This window comes from Grampus griseus (genome assembly GCF_964374135.1).
Source record: "Grampus griseus genome assembly, chromosome: 2".
NCBI lineage: Eukaryota > Metazoa > Chordata > Mammalia > Artiodactyla > Delphinidae > Grampus > Grampus griseus.
Window position 1 is genome coordinate 156,968,007 of NC_139018.1, and position 12,887 is coordinate 156,980,893.

The window sequence follows — 12,887 nt, forward strand, 5'->3', positions numbered from 1 at the left end:
ACTGGAGAGACTAAAGAATATGGCTGGTGAGGAAGGTACAAAGTGGTAAGGAACGGGTCTAGATTTAAGAAAGTCCCGTGGGGGAATTTCCAGAAGCAGTTTTAGGTGTTCGACCTAAAAGTACCCCAGAGTGAAGAAGAACCAGAGCTTTTTTCATACAGATCTTAGAAAGTACCCTGTTCTAGCAAGCAACTTCTTAAAATTACAGTGGAATGACCTCCTGGAATTATTGAATGAGATCACCAGCTTAAAAAATTGGCCAGTGTTGCCATTTCTTCTGAAATGTGAGACCAAGTCAACTTTAAAAAATGGCTCAGCTTATCTAAACAACTTATTATCTAAACAACTTATTTTCTTTTAAATTGATGAACTCGTGCATCTGGCCTCCGATTTTTATCAAAACAGTGCTCGGGTTTGCCAACAGAATCTGACTGGGTGTTAAGTACAGGCCGGCTTTGACTGGTCAGGAGCCAAAGGAACAAAGGTGCAGAACTGGTCTTGATTCTTGCTTGATGTGCGGCGCCCCGCCCACAAAATAAGCTACTAGCAACCTCAAATCCTTGACGCAGGTCTAGGTTCACGTGTGTTCAGCTTTTGCCCTTTGCCTCTAGTTACTGTTTTTTACTTACCATTTATTCTTTTTTTTTTAATTGTTGAGGTATAATTGATTTACAATGTTATATAAGATTCGGGTGTACAACATAGTGATTCAAAATTTTTAAAGATTGTATTCTATTAATAGTTATTACAAAATGTTGGCCGTATTCCCTGTACTGTACAATATATCCTTGTAACTTATTTATTGTACATAGAATTTATACCTCTTAATCCTTTACCCCTACCTTGCCCCTCCCCCTGGCCCCCCTTGCCCTACTGGTAACCACTAGTTTGTTCTCTGTATCTGTGAGTCTGTTTCTCTTTTGTTGTATTCACTAGTTTGTTTTCTTTTTTAGATTCCACATACAAGTGATAACCTACAGTATTTGTCCTTCTCTGTCTGACTTATTTCACTAAGCATAAAGCCCTCCAAGTCCATTGTGTTTTTGCAAATGGCAAAATTTCATTCTTTTTTTATGGCTGAGTAGTATTCCATTGTATGTATATACCACATCTTTCTCCATTCATCTGTTGGTGGCAACCAATTAGGTTGCTTCCACTTACCATTTATTCTTAGCACACAAGTTGTGCTTCCAAACTGACTGTTGATGCGTCCTGTACTTAGAAAAAAAAACTACCAACAGGCCCATCATTTAAAGGGTAGTGAAAGAGAAAGACAACTACTGCTATTTTGTACCATTGATAAACAACTATGAGAGAAGTATCCAAAAACACCATACTAGCAATAGCCACCAAGTTCTCATCAAAATTTTCTTTTTCTCATTTTGTCTGATTACCTTAAGAAGATTCACCTATGCTGCTGATAAATAAATTCTTCTTCTCAATCCTTTGCCTTTCATTAGGTGTTAAAAAGAAATCAGGGGCTTCCCTGGTGGCACAGTGGTTGGGAGTCCGCCTGCCAATGCAGGAGACGCGGGTTCGTGCCCCGGTCCGGGAAGATCCCACATGCCGCGGAGTGGCTGGGCCCGTGAACCATGGCCTCTGAGCCTGCGCGTCCGGAGCCTGTGCTCTGCAACGGGAAAGGCCACAACAGTGAGAGGCCCGCGTACCGCAAAAAAAAAAAAAAAAAAAGAAATCAGGTGTTAAAAAGAAATCATGTGAATACAGGGATCAAAAAAGGAGAGCATTTTATCAAGCATTTGCTATTTTACATTTGTTATTTTAATAATCACAATAATCCTGTAGGTAAGTGTAGAAACTGAGTCACAGAAATATTAAGTAATTTATTCAAGATCACAAAGCTAGTAAATATATTATCTACTATCATACTGAACACTAACGCCACTAGAGAAAGCCCACATGCAGCAGTGAGGACCCAACGCAGCCAAAAGTAAATAAAATAAATAAATTTATTTTAAAAAATAAACCGAAGTGTATTTAAGCAAGTGTAAGTATAAAGTATATGGAACATGATACTAGTTAGCAAACCATATTGAAATTTCTCATGAAACTGTAAGGTTGAAAATCAGTTTACTAACACTGGCTTCTATTTCACCAAAATAAAAGTGAAGCAATGTGAGGTTACTCTTTTTTTCTTTTAGCTTTTGATAAACATGGTCAGTCAAAAAAGCAAATTAGATCTTATAAAGGGCTTAAAATACTGCACAGCAAATAGTGAAAGTCAAATAAATGAAGTTATAATCAAATGCACAAGATAGACAGTAAACAAAAAACTTAAATAGAATAAATGCTACAAAGGAAATAACAGGGAAAGGACTTCCCTGGTGGTCCAGTGGGTAAGACTCCGTGTTCCCAGTGCAGGAGGCCTCGGTTCAATCCCTGGTCAGGGAACTAGATCATGCATGCAGGCCGCAACTAAGAAGCCCATATGCCACAACTAAAAATCCCATGTGCTTCAACTAAGACCTGGCATGGCAAAAATAAATAAATAATAAATCAATAAATATTAAAAAAAATAATAGAAATATAATGGTGAGGAACTGGAGAGAGAGAATAAGGTGGCTTCTGTTACAGTGGTCAGGAAAGGCTTCTTTAATGATGCAAAGTTCAGGCTAAAACATGAAGAATTAGATGATCTGAGTTATCCAAATACAGATATCAATGGGCAGTTGGAGCTCAGAGAAGTGTACTGTCACAGAGAGGATAATTTGAGCACCATCAACATAGCTAATATTTAAAGTCATAAGAAAGGGGGAATCCCCTGGTGGTCCAGTGGTTAGGACTCCATGCCTTCACTGCAGGGGGCACAGGTTTCATCCTTGGTCAGGGAACTAAGATCCGGCATGCCATGCGGTGTGGCCAGTAAATAAATAAAGTCATAAGAAAGAACGAGATCAAAGAAAATGTAATAAGAGCAGAAGGTCCAGGACAAAGCCCTGAAAAACTTCCAAATATAGAGGTTAGGTCCCTAAAAAGGTGACTGGGTGAGGAGAGAGGAAAGCTGGAGGGTATAGTGTTGTAAAAGCCAAAAAAAGAGATGCTCCAGGAAAGGAAAAGTGGTTAACTGTCTCAAGTGTTACTGAGAGAACAGGTAACATCAAGACAGAAAAGAGCTCACTGGATTGACACCATGGGGCTCAATATTGACTTTGTCGGAGGCAGTTCAGTGAAGTAGGGGGGACGGATTGGAATAGTTCAAGACTAAGCTGGAGATGGAAAAAGTGAAGACAGGTATTTGAGACATTTTATTGTGAAGAGCGATAGAAAACTATAACTGGGAGAATGTGAAGTCAGGGAGGATTTTGTTTTTGTATCTTTTATATTGTTTTTGTGTTTTTTAACGAAAGGTATAGGGAATGTATACTAATGGGAATGATCCAACAGGGAGGGAAATATTGGGGATGCAAGAGAGAGAAAAAAAAGATAACAAAGGAGCGAAATCTTTGTGATGGAAAGGAATGGTATCCAAAGTACAAGTGGAGGGACTTCCCTGGTGGTCCAGTGGTTAAGATTCCGCACTTCCACTTCCAGGTTTGATCCCAGGTCGGGGAACTAAGGTGTCACGTGGTGAGGCCAGAAATTGTTTTAAAAATAAAGTACAAGTGGAAAGAGTGCCTTTGATAGAAGTAGGGGCATTTCTGCATGATACTAAGAGAAGACAAAGACGATGGATACATGTACAGATAGGCTTGTAGGTTTAGGGGGTGGTCCATGAAGGACTTCCTTGACCATCCCATTTTCTCAATGAAATTTGAGGCAGGCTCATCAGCTAAGAGTAGGTTGAGGGAGACATTGTGGGAGGTTTAAAAAGAGGAGAAAATAGTGTTTCAGACCCAAGTTCGTGTGCCTGACACACAGTGAGACCAAACAGAAACGTCAAGTTTGGAGCAGAGAAAGTTTTATCGCAAGGGCTGAGCAAGGAGAACAGGATGCTCCTGCTAAAAAAGTTCAAACTCCCCAATGGTGTTTGGCATAGAGTTTGTTTGTTTTCTTTTTTTGGCCGCACAGAGCAGCTTGCGAGATTTTAGTTCCCTGACCAGCGATGGAAGCCGGGCCCCCAGCAGTGGAAACACGGAGTCCTAACCACTGGACCACCAGGGAATTCCGTCAGGGAAGAGTTTTTATAGGCAAAATTTGGGGGGAGGGCTGCAGGGTGTGTGGCAATCCTCTGACTTGGTGGTGGTGAGGTAACAGGGTGGTGTTCCAGGAATCTGCCTTCTGGTTCCAACCAGCCGTGTTTACACTCAGCCTGAAGTTACCATCCTCCAGCTGGGTGGGGGCCTTAGTTCCTGTAGAAGAACTCAGGTATTTATATCAGGTTGTTGTGTATATCCCTTGAGAAGAAACCAGGCCCCTGCCCCTGCGGCTGCACTATCGTTTCTTTCCTGCCTTTCCTTTGTTTCTGCATTCCCTTACTCCCTGAATTAGTAACTGTTTAAATCTGCCCTTTGGGACTCGGGGGAAGGTCTAAAAGTCTTTTGTACCTGGGAGGGCCCTACAAAGTGTGAAAGCAATGGAGATTGCCTGCAGAGCCAGTTGAGGTTTGTGGTCGTGAATTTAAAGTAAAACCATCCAGCCTACGTATGCCAATTTCTCCAGAAGAGATGGACAATTAGATTTAATAAGGGTTGTGGCTTTTTTTTTTCCCCATGAGAGTAATGAAAGAGAAAGAGACAGCTACTGGAATTTGGGTGTTTGCAAAAGAATGATTATAAAGAGGGATCTTGGGATCTAAGCTGGGTGCAGAGGGAGGTTAAGGGAGAGGAGGTATGTGCGTCACTGTGGATGAGGTTAACGGATTGACAGGAGTACAGGTTGCAAAGAAAACAGTAACAAAAGAGCTTGGCTTCGGTGAATTAATGGGGACAGACAAGGACATAAGAAAGTGGTTCAGAAGAATTGCGGTAGCAGGAGGCGTAGACAGAAGAAGCAAGCCCAAAGGGGCCAAGGCTCTTGAAAGAACGGAAGAGAACTGGTTTGGAAGCCACAAAGGGAAGCAAGAAACGTGCATCTCTGAAGCCAGACGACATGAGTCCAAATTCTAGGCCCAACATTTACTAGCTATTTGAAATTCACAGCTTTTTATTCTTGAAAATTGTGATAGCGGTACTTTTTTCTAGGGTTTTGTGAACAGTTATTGAGGTGATTTAAATAAAAGCACTTAACACAGTGTTCATAGTTTATGCTCTATAAGTGTTAGCTATTACTAAATCATTTTGGAAACAATAAACACTATCATCTAAATGGCTTTGCAATTTGAGTAAATAGTGCTTCAGTGGCCCTTTCTTTGCCCTCCCACTGGTGTGAAACCAGTGCACCTGGGAGTTTTTACTCCAGCATTACTTATCCTGCTAAGACAGTGAACTCTAAAATGAAGATTTAAAAGAAAGGGGAAAAGTCAAATCACCACGCTGCACATTTTACTTTTCTTACAATTTTGTCAATTATACCTCAGTAAAACTGAGAAAAAACAAAAAAGAGAAAAAAGGAATTGTGTTCTCAGCTATCATAATGAATAATGACAGAGGTTTGTAAATATCACCTCTAATTCTGGTTTCACTTCTATTTGTCCAGCAGAATAACCATTTTCAGTATTCTTTAGGAGAACTAATGGGTAAGTGGTGAGAAAGCTAACCCTTTGTCATCTACTTGATCTCAGTTCTTTAATTCCTTATATTTCTAAGTCTTTGCAGTGGGATAACTGTGATGAAATATACCACATATACTTCAAAACTAAAATGTCCAAAACTGAACTTAATATTGGCCTCCAATCCCATCTACTTCTTTTTCTATTTTTATTCTTTCAGCTAGTGGTGCTAAAGAGGATCAGACAGGCCACCCCCAAAATGTGTCTTCATCATAAGGATTATTTTGAGCGGAAGGCAATTGAGAATCAACAGATGCAGGAAGAGTTCTCTAGGACTCTCCTTATCTGCCTAAATGCAAGACATGGATTTCCCTTTGTGAAAGTGTCTACCCCCAACCTCAACCCCAGCATCAAGAAGAAAATGACTCTTATCACCGGAAATGTAGAGACAACATCCAGATGGGTTTGCATAAACAGATCTTACTGAAATAATCCTTATCTTCCATTAGTTCCCCCATATATTTCCTGGTGATGTCCCACAATTTGTCATCCCTTGAAACCCAAGTCCCCTTTCCTTTGTTAGGATGGTACCTAAGCCCCGAGTCTAACTGCTTCTTTGTGTTTCACTTCTTTTCTGCGAACTCTTATGCACATAAATATAAGTGAAAATTGAATGCCGTTTCTCCTGTTAATCAGTCTTTCCTTAGTTTAATCTGCACACTCCCAATTAAAGAACATAAGAGGATAGAGGAAAAGTTATTCCTCCCCAATCGTTTTTTTTTTTAATTTTTTTTGATGTGGATCATTTTTTTTGTCTTTATTGAATTTGTTACAATATTGCTTCTGTTTTATGTTTTGTTTTTTTGGCCGTGAGACATGTGGGATCTTAGCTCCTCCACCAGGGATCAAACCTGCACCCCCTGCACTGGAAGGCAAAGTCTTAACAACTGGACCGCCAGGGAAGTCCCCGCAATAGTTTCTTAGTCCCAACTCACCGTCTCTTATCCAAATGCAATCAGTATGTCTTAAAAAGATCTTGCCTGGGTCCTCCTCTGTATCCCCACTGACATAGCCTTAGTTCAGGCCCACAGCAACTCAAACCCACACCATTGGCAACCATCTCTTCTTCTCCCTAATTGCTTCCAATCTTGCCCCCTCCTGACCTTAGAGAGCATTGTTTCAAACACAAATCTAATTGTTTAACTCCCGTGCAAAACACCTTTTAATGGCAATAATCTCCGAACTTCTTTGGTCATACAACCCTATGGGGAGGGGAGGAGGGCATATACTCCCAACCCATGTCTATTTACTTAGATATAAACTGTGTATATATGTAATACTACACAAATTTATACATTATACTACATACCCCAAAGTAGAAGAAATTTAAAAAAACAAGTTCTAATATTTTGGCCTCGATGGATCATCTTGCACAGCCCCTAGTGCCAAGCCACCTTAGAAGCCACTCGCTTACAAGGTGAGATTCAGTCTTAAGCAGGAGCCTTTAATACAATGGCTCTTGCCTGTATATCTAGTCTCATTTCCTGCTGATCCCCCACAGGTCTGAGTTCTAGCCATAGTTAATAACCTGCATGTACTGGACGCCCTCTTCCCTTGGTGCACATATTATGACTTTGCCTAGAATGCTTTTTCTCCCATGACTGTTTTCAGACTGGTCGCTCAAGCATTATTTCCTCAGGGAAGCCATTTCTTATCACCACGCCCCCACATATATCAGATTACGTCTCTCTCCCTACCTGGGTTCCCATAGCAGCCTCTGAACAACTCAATTGCAACACTCACGATATTATATTGAAGTAATTTGTTTATATTTGTTTTCCTATTAAGACTGTGAGCTCCTTGAGGCTACGATTGGTAGCTTATTAGTCTTTGTGTCCTGGGACCATAACCACATTTTTTTTTTTCACAGTCACATTTTGATAGAAGAATTAAAAGTGATGAATATGAAAGGGATTAGAGTATACCACCTCAAAATATGCCACTTTGGCATATGGATTATTTTGAGCTGAAGTCCATTGGGAATCAACAGATGCAGAAAGAAAACTTCTTGGAGCTCTTTATCCGACTAAAAGCAGAAACTTCTGAGGAATGAGGACTGCCATAAATACCCTCCCTGGGAGATTTATGGACCTGAAGAAGATGGAAAGCCAACACCAAGATGAGTCTGCATAAACAAACTTTATTCAAATAACCCTTATATAGGTTATTTATATAGGTAATATGTCTTAAAGGGGTTCCATTGGTTATCCCATATATTTGCCTTCCAACAATTTTCTGCCCCTAGAAGTCCACACACACACCCCTTTTTTTGTCTAGTCACCCTTTGTTAAAATGGTATATAAGCTTCTGAGTCTAACTGTTTCATTAGATTTTCACTTCTTTTCTGTGTAGCCCCATGCATGCAAAATTAAAAACATCAATTAAATGTATATACCTTTTCCCCCTGTTCATCTGTCTGTTGTCAGTTTAATTCACACACCCCAGGTATTAAATCTAAAAGGGTAGAGGGGAAAAATTTTCCTTTCTTACAAACACTTTCTTGGAAGAGAGTGAAAAACCTGTGTACTTATGCAGGAATGTGTAGGATTAAACTAAAGTGAAAGAACAGACTATTTTAAAGACTGGAATTTCATTTTTATTTACCAAGCAATATACCAACTCTTAACAGTCCAAATATAGGATTACATGTCCCTTTTTGTGATTTCCATTAAAGGTAATTCAAGTTTTTAACACTGGGTGATTGAATGGATGAATGGAGAGAAATAAACAGATAACTCTTTCTTAATGTGTATTAGGCATTAATCCATCCAATGATTCTTTTTGAGAGACACTGTTTTTCTTGTTTTTATAAATGGGGAAACTAGGGCTTAACATAGTTTAATAATGTGCCCAGGATGACAGAGCTACTAAATAGAACCTCAATTCTGGACTATCTGATCCCAAAGTTCACAGTCTTATGTAATATTTCCTCTTATTCTAGGGTGCTTTCTCCACCTTATACAACTGAATACCATACACATGTTCATACAGATGTCCCTTTTTACACAATCAGAATATAGAATAAGAAAATACATAATTTTATAATCTAGTCCTAACAAGACCGACCAATACATATAATGATATAAAAAAAAAATCTCTGCCTGTGTCAGACATACCAATGAAAGGCAAAGGGAAGAGAACTGGGTCTGGTTTTACAGCCCCACTAATGTCCATGGAATGCAGTGAACTAGGGCAAGTGGTTTGTAACCTGTGACTCAGATGCTTCACTTAAAAAATGAGTACATTAGAACTTATGATCCCTAACTTCATTATTTTAATTTAATTTTGGCATCACACTTCGTCATGGCTTCCAAGTGTTTAAGTATTCAGAAGAAAAGTGGTTGCCTTCATAACCCAGGACAATATTGTCACATTGAGAAATATAGCTGGAGAGAATAAAGGTATTACTCAGAGAGTCCTCTGGCATCACCTCACTCCTTGTGTCAGTTGCTAAGGGAAAGTAAAGCAGTGAGCATCATTTCTAGCTTATTTGTCTTCTGGAATGTTCTACACTGCAGACATGATACTATATACTTTATACTTCCCTACCTTTTCCCCATGGAAGCTGTAGAAACAGCCATTCCATTGTGTTTTACCCTTTTTCATCCAACTTAAGGAAAGACTCATTTAAACAGGGATGTCGGGGGTGGGGGGGGATAAATTGGGAGATTGGGATTGACATATCCACACTACTGTATATAAAAATAGATACCTAATAAGAACCTACTGTAGAGCACAGGGAACTCTACTCAATATTCTATAATGACCTATATGGGAATAGAATATAAAAAAGAGTGGATTTATGTGTATGTATAAACTGACTCACTTTGCTGTACAGCAGAAACTAACACATCATTATAAATCATCTATACTCCAATAAAAAATTAATTAAAAAAATAAAATAAACAGAGATGTCATGGGAATTCCCTGGCAGTCCAGTGGTTAGGACTCTGTGCTTCCACTGCAGAGGGCACAGGTTCGATCCCTGGTCAGAGAACTAAGATCCTGCAAGCTGTGCGTGGAACGGCCAAAAAAAAAAAAAAACTTAAAAAAAAATAAAATAAAATAAACAGGATGTCACTTTGTATTAATGGTCTCATACCCAACATTTAATATCAATTTAAGAAGAAGAATAAGCTAATAACCATAGTTGTAATCCTTTGGGCAGAGTGTCATAGCATCCCATGGAAGAGTTACATGAGAGTTCATGATTGATAGGCCAAGAGGATGAACACTGCATATACTTCAGTCAAACCTTTCTAGAAATGGTCATGTGGGTATGGTAGGTGACCTCTAAAATGGTCCTCAAGGGCTTCCCTGGTGGCGCAGTGGTTAAAAATCCGCCTGCTAATGCGGGGGACACAGGTTCGAGCCCTGGTCCGGGAAGATCGCACATACCGCAGAGCAACTAAGTCTGTGTGCCACAAGTACTGAGTCTGTGCTCTAGAGCCCGTGAGCCACAACTACTGAGCCTGCGTGCTGCAACTACTGAAGCCCACTTGCCTAGAGCCCATGCTCCACAAGAGAAGCCACTGCAATGAGAAGCCCATACACTGCAACAAAGAGTAGGCCCCGCTCTCCAGAACTAGAGAAAAGCCTGTGCACAGCAATGAAGACCCAATGCAGCCAAAAATAAAATAAATAAAAATTTGAAAAAAAAAGAATTTCCTTCCTTAAAAAAATTAAATAAGTAAATAAATAAATAAATAAAATGGTCCTCAGGGATCCCTTCCTCCTGGTATTTACGCCCTTGTGTAAAGCTCTCCTCTTGAGTGTAGGCTGGATTTAGTGACTAACTTCTAGTGAATATAATACAGCAGAGGTGATGGGGTGTTAATACCAATATTAGTTTACAGAAATGCTGTGGTTCATCTCCACATACCTCTCCCTGAGGACAATTGACTGCCATGTTGTAAGCTACGCTTCGAGAGGTCCACAGGGCAGAGAATTGAGGGAGGCTTCTGGCCAATGGCCAGTGAGGAACTCAGTCCTGCCAACAAACAAATGAATGGAATGAAAGATGATTCTCCCCTGCTTGAGCTTTCACATGAGATCATAATCTCAGCCTGCAGCCTGACTGCAACCTTGTGAGATGCCTTGAGCCTGAGGCCCTGAGCTAAGCTGTGTCTGGATTACTGACCTACAAAAACTGTGAGGTAATATATGTTTGTCACTTCAAGCCATTAAGTTGTGAGGTAACGTGTTATACAACAATAGATAACTAGTAGATGATAATCATTATTATAACATTACGTGTTGTTTTTGGTTTTTTTTTTTGGCTGTACTGCATGTGGGATCTTAGTTCCCTGACCAGGGACCAAACCCATGCCCCCTGCAGTGGAAGCGCAGAGTCCTAACCACTGCACGGCCAGGGAATTCCCTACATTACATGCTTTATACATATAGTTAAACAAATATATTTTATAAGTATGACATATTTCAGACTTTAAATCTGGCCTATAGTCTTCTTCTTCATAAACACTTTTTTTTAACCCCATTTGACTTCAACAGATTCCTGAATTAACCACACAGTTTGTTTTCATTCATTCATTCATCCATGCATACACCTATTTTTTAAAAAATATTTATTTATTTGGCTGCACCTGGTCTTAGTTGTGGCACGTGGGATCTTTAGCTGCGGCATGCAGGATCTAGTTCCCTGACCAAGGATCGAACCTGGGCCCCTTGCATTGGGAGTGCGGAGGCTTACCACTGGACCACTAAGGAAGTTCCACATCTAATTTTTTTGAGACTTTATTTTTTAGAGCAGTTTTAACCTCACAGCAAATTGAGACGATAAAAACTTTTCTCATATACTGCCTTCTTCCCACATATGCACAACCTCCCCCATTATCAACATCCCCACCAGGGTGGTGCATTTGTTATAGTTGATTAACCTATGTTGATATGCCATCATCACCCAAAGTCCATGGTTTACATTAGGGTTCACTCTGGGTTCTGTACTCTCACACGTAACCATCTTTGTAGTATATCATACAGAGTACTTTCCCTGCCTTAAAAATCCTCTGTGCTCTGCCTCTTCATCCCTCCCTCCCCTCAACCCCTGGCAACCACTGATCTTTTTATTGTCTCCAGTTTGCCTGTTCCAGAATGCCATATAGTTGGAATCATACATTATGTGACCCTTTCAGACTGGCTTCTTCCACTTTGCAATATGCATTTATGTTTCCTCCATGGCTTTTCATGGCTTGATAACTCACTCGTTTTAGTGCTGAATAATATTCCATTGTCTGGAGGTACCACAGTTTATTTATCCATTCATCTACTGAAGGACATCCGGATTGTGTACAAGTTTAGCAGTTATGAACAAAGCTGCTATAAACATCCACGTGCTGGTGTTTGAGTAGGCCTAAAGTTTCAACTCATTTGGGAAAATACCAAGGTGTATGATTTCTGGATCATATGTAAGAGTATCTTTAGTTTTGTAAGAAACTTCCAAACTGACTTTCAAAGTGGTTGTACCATCTTGCGTCCCCACCAACAATGTATGAGAGTTCCTGATGCTCCAAATCCTTGTCAGCATTTGGTATTGTCAGTATTTTACGTTTTGGCCATTCTTATAGGTGTGTAGTGGTGTCTCATTTTTTTTTCTTACTATATCACTGGTTTGTTATAAAAGGATATAACTCAGGAACAGCCAGATGGAAGAGATGCCTAGGGCAGGGTACCGTAAAGGACCAGGAGCTTCCGTGATCTCCATCTTCCCCCACATCTCCATGTGGTCACCAACCTCTCATTGTTGTTTTAATTTGTATTTCTCAAATGACATATGATATGGAGTATTTTTTCATGTGTTTATTTGCCATCTGTATATCTTCTTTGGTGAGGTAACTGTTAGGGTCTTTGGCCCATTTTACAAATCAGGTTGTTTGTTTTCTTATTGTTAAGTTTAAGAGTTCTTTGTATATTTTGGATACCAATCCTTTATCAGATACGTCTCTTTTTTTGAAAGACAAATGCCATATGATATCACTTATATGTGGAATCTAAAATGTGACACAAATGAATTTATTTACAAAACAGAAAAAGACTCACAGACAAAGAGAACAGACTTGTGGTTGCCAAGGGGGAGGGGTGGGGGAGGGATGGATTGGGAGTTTGAGATTAGCAGATGCAAACTATTATATACAGAATGGGTAAACAACAAGGTCTTACTGTCCAGCACAGGGAATTATATTCAATATCTTGTGATAAACTATAA